Below are 8,074 nucleotides of genomic sequence, written 5' to 3' on the forward strand. Positions count from 1 at the left end.
TTCTTCAGCAGCACTTGTAAGTCACCCTGCCCAGGGCATGGTGCAAAGGGGACAGGGCACCAGACGTGTCCGAGCTCAGGTCTGCAGTGAGACTGAAGCTGGCTGTATGCCCCTACTCTCCCCTTGCCCTCAGAATACATCAGTCTTTGGCATTATGGAAACACAAAACAGTCACTGGCATTCTATTAATGTGGTGTTTGGAAAGTGTCCAGGTGCAAACTATATACATTTTTAACTACTGAGCTATAAACAATTAGAAAGATAAGATCTAATTAATATCATAAAACAACCATGTGACTTGAAATGGGTGTTGCAATTGACCCGAAGGTTTGTTGATAGAATTCCTTACCCTATTATGGAAGCCTCGGGTGCTTCTCAGAGCATGCTGTTGTTTTTAATTACTTCAGGGGCCCAGCAACTTCACCCTTCTTCTCCACCCTCAAACCACTCAGCATGCCTCTCTTTATCACACTCACTGACATTAGAGGCTCAGGATAACCAGGCAGTTAACCCAACGCAGGGGTACAGTGGTATACGCTCAATCACAACATACCCAGTTAGTCAAGAGTCACAGAGTGTGGCCACTTCTATTTTATTAAACAAAGGAATGGAAGTTGCAGTTGTGTGTGGAGAGACTTCAGCAGCTAAGAGCTTTGCCAGCATCCACGGTGGATGGCTCACAACCACCTGTAACTCCAGGTATCCTCTCCTGGCCTCTGTAGACACATGCATGATGTGAACTACCCCCTCTCTCTCTCTCTCTCTCTCACACACACACACACACACACACAAACACACACACACCAGGGCTGCTCGTGGAAAGAACCGAGACCTCACAATTTAGCCTGGTTCTGTGAATGAACAAGACATTACTGTTTGTTGCCCATGAGGAACGTAAAAGCCAGTTGGGAAGACAGCAAACCCTCCAGAGCAGAACTTCTCAGCCTTCCTGACTCGGAGGCCCTTTAATACAGTTCCTCGTGTTGTGGTGACCTTCAAAACCATAAAATCATTTTCATTGCTACTTCATAACTGTAATTTGCTACTTTTATGAATTTTAATGTATTAAATATCTGTCCTTTCTGATAGTCTTAGGTGACCCCTGTGAAAAGGTCATTCAACCCCAAAGGGGCTGCTACCCAGAGGTTGAGAACCAGTGCTATAGAGTAACAAGTGTAGAAACCACGGGCATGCTTCCAGGTCTCTTAGTAACTGTATCCTACAATAGTTAACTGGTACAGTGAAACTGTTACTGAAACCTCCTTCAAACTTTGCCATTTGGCATTTCCCACTTTCTTCACCTACTGTGGTGATGGTCCAGTCTGGCATCTGATAAGCATCAAGTTAGATGCTTGTAGACTTTTCTCTGTGCATTATAGTTTACAGAAATGGTGTTTGTATGACTGGCAGAAAAGGTGGCTCTGATCTTTTCAACATACAGTTAAGGGACCCACCCAAGGTTCCCTGCTGATAGGAGTTGCTCGGAGATAGAACAGAAGTGAAGTGTATTGTTCAGGGTAGCGGGTCAATGACCTATGACCCTTTTCATGGGGGTTGCATATCAGATATCCTGCATATTAGATCTTTCCATTACAATTCATGACAGCAGCAAAACTAAGGTTATGAAGTAGCAATGAAAATAATTTTATGGTTGGGGGTCACCACAACATGAAGAAGTGCATTTAAGGGTTGGAGCATTAGGAAGGTTGAGAAGCACAGCTCTAGGGAGTTTGTGTAAGGCGCAATGTTAGTCAGGATGAATGGCTCTTGTGGGCAGCAGGGGTGGGGACAGGCTGTGCCCGCCTTCCCACAGTGTACTTACCTATCAACAGCTGAACACGAGTGGACTTTACTGTGCTATGCCACCTTCGAAAATGCCTATGAAATACAAACTGTGTTTCCATTCATGAAGAAACTCAGCAGCTCTGTGGTCCAGAGGAGTGGAGTTTATGAAGATAACACGATGCTTTCGGGAGTAATTTTTTTAAAAGGCAGCAAGCAAGACTCAAATACCTGGGGAAAGTCAGTTGCTATTCAATTGGGAAAAACAAAACCTGTATATCTCTGCTTGCAGGATTTCTCCTGAAACAAAGCTGTTACTCACCACAGGTGGCGAATATATTTAGAAATACCCAGCCAGCAAAATCCTCCTGGGTTTATAGATTACCTGTTTCCAAGGATAATGTCTGAGCAAAGCTGTCAGTAGTCATGGTTACCATCGTCACTCACACAGTAATGGGAAGATGTGTGGGGTGGTCATCCACGCTCAGGACAGGGTGCTTACCAACTAGCCAGGAAATAAGGCTTCAGAAGTCTGGAATCTGTGAAACAGCTTACTGCTGGGCAAGTGTCATCATGCCCAGAGTACCCTTGACAATCTTTCCTACGGTCTTTGTAGGATGCGTCCTGCCCCTGACTACAGCTAAAAGAAATTGGGGTTAGGTGGACTGTTGCACTGCTTTTAGAGACAGAAGAATTCTCATGAAAATAGATGCCCTTAAAAAGTTAAACTAGGGTATTGGTTTCTACTATAATTCTCCCATAACTTTAATAATTCTAGATCAGGTTTAAATGAAAACCTCTCGAGGGTTTCATATACATGCTGTTCTTGTTTCCTAAACAATTGCTTAGTTTCTATTTGCAAATCTAAATATGCAAGAAAGTGGAAATGCACCGTCCTGTGCTGGCCAAGTCCCCAGGACACCTCACTAGAAAGATATGATTTTCCCAAAGGGCCATCTTGACTGTTGAGTGGCTTTCTCTAGGAACCCTGTTTCTGTTCCCCTCCATGCCACCCCAGGCAATGGCATGCCAGAGGAACACTCCATCCATCTTGCTTTGTGAGTCGTCTTGGGTTATTTACAGGAGCATGGGAGAGGCCTTACTCACAGGACCAGTTGAGGGTAACAGGAACGTTACAGTTTGGCAATTGGTCTTCCATTATATTAAAAAAAAAAATGCCCATATCCCTTTTCCTTCTTTAGTTCTTAAATCACGACTTGTATTATTTCTTCGAGAATTTCCTACAATGAGTTGACCTTTAACCATACTTGCCCCTCCCCCAACCCCTCCCATATTCTACTTCCACACCCCCTTATGTGCTGCCTCTATATTCATGGACATGTCACCTTCCACTGTAGGACGGTCAATTTACAAGTTGTAGTATCCTTAAAGGAAGCTAGCTTCCCCCTCTCAGCTGCTGTCGGTTGCTGATAGCGACACAGCTCGGGTTGGGACTTCTTGGCGTCTCCATGAAGGGATTTGGTTTGGCTTGAACATGCTGTCCTAACTTCTTCACACGTGCAGCTGTCCTGTTACATCCCGGCGACATGGTTTCCTTGATATTTATTCAGAGCCCGTCTCTTCTTGTCTCCCCACCCCCTTCCTGCAATCATCTCTGAGCCTCCAGAGAAGGGACACAGTGTAGATGTTCCACTTCAGGCTAAGCATTCCCGTCTCTGAATCTTAGCAAACTGGCCCATTATGGGTCTCTGTTAATCACCGTCTACAGCAAATAGAAGCTCTCAGATGAGGGTTGAGGGATGCGCTAATCTATGGGTATGTGGTAAGTTGTTAGGAACCTGTTTAATATACTATGTCCATTTTGCAGAATAACAGTGGTAGGTTCTCTCCTAGGGCCTGTGACCTGTCTGGCCCGACAATGGTGCCAGGTATGGGTTTCACATATGCAGCATGACTTAAATCCAATCAGAAAGGAGTTTGGTTACTTCCATGTTCGTGCCACGATTATACCAAAGGACATGTCTTACCGGGCCGGTCATCACCGCTAAGATTATAGATTACTTTTTCTCCTCTGGGATTATGCACAGATCCTTCCAACATTGCTTAAGTAGGGAATGGAACTTCCATGTCAGTACCAGTTTAATAACTTCATGTTCTGTTGCCCAAATATGTAATATCTTTACCAACAAAGTTTCACTGTCAAATTCTGAGGGTAAGCAAGAGTGTAACTAGTAACATTTGGGGGCCCATAGCACCTGACTGGACAACTTTTTCACTCTTATTTTTGCCTTATTCCTTTAAGCATTTCCAAATATATTCGATCTTTGTGGATGGGTCTCTAACCCAGGGTGGCCGCAGGCTTCCTGTGAAGCTGAGGATGGATGACTTGGCCTGGATGGATCTTTCTGTCTCTACCTCGAGTTCTGGGATCATAGGTTTGCACCACCACATTTGGTTTATGTGGTTGGGGACCATATCCAGGGCCTCATGTGTACTAGAGAAGCACTCTACCAACCATATTATATCTTTCCTCTTCCAAATATTCTTTGCTAGTCTATTAATACACAATAGGTAGGATGGGCATATGTGGTAAATCCACCCTTTTCTAGTGAAACATGAAGTCTTATGGAAAAGTAGTACAAAACACACGTATTCATGAATAAAAGGCATCCTGTTTTTTCTTTATATTAAAATCATTTTTAAGATTTCATATTTTTTTATGTATATGTATTTTACCTACATATATATAGATATGCACCATGTGATTGTCTGGTATCTGAGGTGGTCAGAATTAGGTATGAAACCCCCCTGAAACTGGGGCTCTAGGTGACTGAGCCACCATGTGTGTGCTGGGAATTGAATCTGGGTCCTCTCCAAGAGCAGCAAGTGCTCTCAACTGCTGAGTTGCCTCTCCTCCCCCAAGATGTCCTTTTTAAAAGATTATCTGATGTAAGTGTTTGCCTGTGTGTATGTCTGTGCAACATGTGCATTCGTGAAGTGGATGCCAGGTCCTCTGGGACTGGAGTAACAGAAGGTCATGGGCTGCTGTGTGGGTGCTGGGAATTGAACCCCGGTCCTCTACAAGAGCAACAAGTGCTCTTAACTGCTGAGGCAACACTCCAGCATCATAAAATGTACTTGTAATGGAGATTGGCCTAATTAAGATTGTTAACTAAATTAAGGATGACAGCAACAATTACATTCTGAAGTGACATTTGGTTTTGACTCTCGATTTCTGGATTCCTGCTTTTGTTGATGCCAAAATCACTGTCATGCAGGGAGAAAAGAGAACTCCTATTGATTTAAAACCTAATGAAAAGGCAACAGAGTAAAGATGTCTGAAGGAAACCCCCTCAGCAAAGGGAACTTTAATAAAAATGGCTTCTTGTAGCAGCATCGGGAAAGGTTAACTTTTCCTGTAACAGAAGCCTCATTTTCTTTTAAAAACCGTTTAAAGATTTATTTTTAATTATAGGTGGGTGCCCACGGAGGCTAAGTTGTCGGAGCCTCAGGTGGCTGGCTGGTAAGCTGTTTTGTGGAATGTCACAGTTTCGTTAGCTCAAGCTGAATTCAGAGTCTGGGAGCTCTTCTACAGCACTGAGTGGTAATAGTTTGAATTTCTGCATGTTCACTGTTAAACATGCCCTCAGTTTCTAGCTTTATTCAAACAAAACAAAAAACTCACTCATTAGCAAACAGGCAAATGATATTCTCCTAACGCCCCGTGAAGCGGTCCCCGCACATCGGCACATTCGGTATTTCTGCTACTTATTTCTAGTCTACTGTGGGGACACATCATTGTTATGACGAAAGTCAGGCTCAGGCTGGAGAGATGGTTCCGCCATTAAAGGCTAGGCTCACAACCAAAAATCAAAGTCGGGGTCCTGGAAGTAACATTTCCTAAATCACGAATACTTGTTGAGATTCAAATATGTCTCCTTAGCTACATGGATCTCGCCGACCTGCAAGGAGGGATTGCAGTTTGGGGTATTAACAAGGAAAACGATCGGCTATAGGGTCCCAAAGGGACTCAGCCCTGAGCTCCGTTACTACAGGCCAGGAGCAGTTCCCTTTCGATGTGGTTCCACAAGTCTGGGCATTTGTGATGCTTTTACAGACTTCCTTCAGGACTAGTCTCTGCATTGGTTCTCCCTACCCCCTCCTTTTTTGTTTTCTATTCGTTCCCTCCATCCATCCTCTTCTCCACACAATATGGGTATACTCAATTTACCACATTCTAGAAGAATACATCAGCCACTAACATTCTCAATTCGGCTCTTAGGATGGCCCCATTTCTGTTCTGATAGCGTCTTAGAATTCCTAAGACAGAGGCTGCCTCTGTTATAAATCATTTTTGTTTTTGAACTCCATTGCCAAATGATTTTTTCTCCACAACTATTCCCAAGACTTTCATGATGCAGGATGTGATAGCATCTATCTGTGGAGGAAACTGGACACAGCACACAAGGGCTGCTGTAAACGGTCTCTCCATGCCCAGCCCTATTATTTTCTCGCCTAAATCTCCTTAACAGAGATTTTTAGTCATCAAAATTATCAGTTACTTAAAACTCAGGAAACAGGTTGAGGATAGGCAGTTAAAATAGAAACCTAAGGTTAAAAAAAAAAAAGGTGGGAAAGGGTGGGGTCAAGCCCCATGAAACCAGAGAGCAGCACACCTTGAGGCAGGGGCACCTTTTTTTTTTTTTTTTTTTTTTTTTTAGTGACATAGCTGCAGTCTCAACTCAGCAGGCATAGTTCCCTGGGGGCTAGAATAAAGGGATAAAAGGAGTGGATGCTGACTGGGAATCCACTCAGTACATCTGGCCCTTAAAGAGCTCCCTCCCTGCTGAGTGTAGAGAGGAAATGTCCGTTCATTGAGTAATACATTCAAACTACTGCTAACCATAAAATATACCAGAATGAGTAGAGAGGTAGACACAACTGGGCCTTCACTGAAAGCAGCAAAGTCAGAGGTGGAAATCAGCATTTTTTTCTGTGTCCGCAAGTGTGTACACGTGCACGCGTGCAATTCTGAGCAGGCTGGAGGGAGTGAGGGCTGAGGACTTGGAAGGAGGTGGAAAAGCCTAGATTATCCATGATGTGAGGAACGATAACCACAAAACTGGGGTTTACTACTACATGTTAGGTTTGCATGGGAAGGGTAGTTCAGTAATCCAGCACTTGGAAGTAGCAGGATCTTGCGTTTAAGACCAGCCTGGGTTATGAAATAAACGAAACAACAAAACTACAAAAGCCCAGATGGCTCTTTGGGTAAAGACACTTATTGACAATCCTGATGACCACTGGGGCCCACATGGTAGGAGGAGAGAACCAATTCCTGCAAGTTGATCTCTGACCTCCACACAGGTGCTATTCTACAAACATGGCCCCAGCTAAGTAAGAATGAAATTCAGAATTATTTTAAAAGATACAAAACCCCAGATTTAGACTGACTAGCAGGGCACATTTCTGGCTTACAAATATTAGGTAGCTGGTGGGAAGGTAGAGATCTGGGAAACTAGGTTAACAAACCCAGGAAGTCAGTAGGAGCTCCCTGTAGAAGCCAACAGATGATAAGAGGTGAAGAAAAGGAAAAGCGGGGGACCTGAGTCCCAATTCTGCCCACTCCCGTCTTCTGGCCCTAGGGGCCCATGCTCTCTGGAGCTGCTGCTGCTCCCAGCAGGCTGGTATTCCTATCCAGGCCCATTCACGCCCGTTCCTGGTCAATGTAGAAACACAGCCATGGTATTGCATCATGGGTGGCAAACATACCTAGTACCTCTGCCAGGTGGAGACCAGGGATCTCGCTGCCTTTCGAGTTTAGATGTTCCCATGTTCTCTCTCAGCTGGCAGTCTATCACGGTGACCGTCTGCTTTGGGCACATCACCCATTTCCCTGTCCATATTCTCTTCTTCCTCTTAGTGGGCCCCAAACTCCCTCAGAACTGGGTCATTTTGTGCCTGAAGCCAGCCTTACATAGTTCTGACTTGGGGAACTGGGTGCTGAATACAGTCTTGCCCTTACTCAAAGCCTTTCTTCTGTGGTTTGCACTGAGATATCCTGGACAACCTTCACTAAAAAGAGGCCATCCAAGAAAACTCTCGACTCTTGCATAAAAGAACCTACCAATATAAGTGCTCAAAACTGAATTCCATACCAGGATTCAGGGCTAGATGACCTCAGTACAACCTGGGGCCATGTGATAGGTGGTGGTTCTGGAACACCTCAACAGCAGAGCAACAAGCAGAGGAAGAGAGCTAACAATGCCAGTGGAGATGATGGGTCAGACACCCCACGACAACAGTCCCAGGGCACACACCAGAGGTCAGA

This window comes from Grammomys surdaster, unplaced genomic scaffold (genome assembly GCF_004785775.1).
Source record: "Grammomys surdaster isolate TR1022 unplaced genomic scaffold, NIH_TR_1.0 126176, whole genome shotgun sequence".
In the NCBI taxonomy this organism is placed as follows: domain Eukaryota; kingdom Metazoa; phylum Chordata; class Mammalia; order Rodentia; family Muridae; genus Grammomys; species Grammomys surdaster.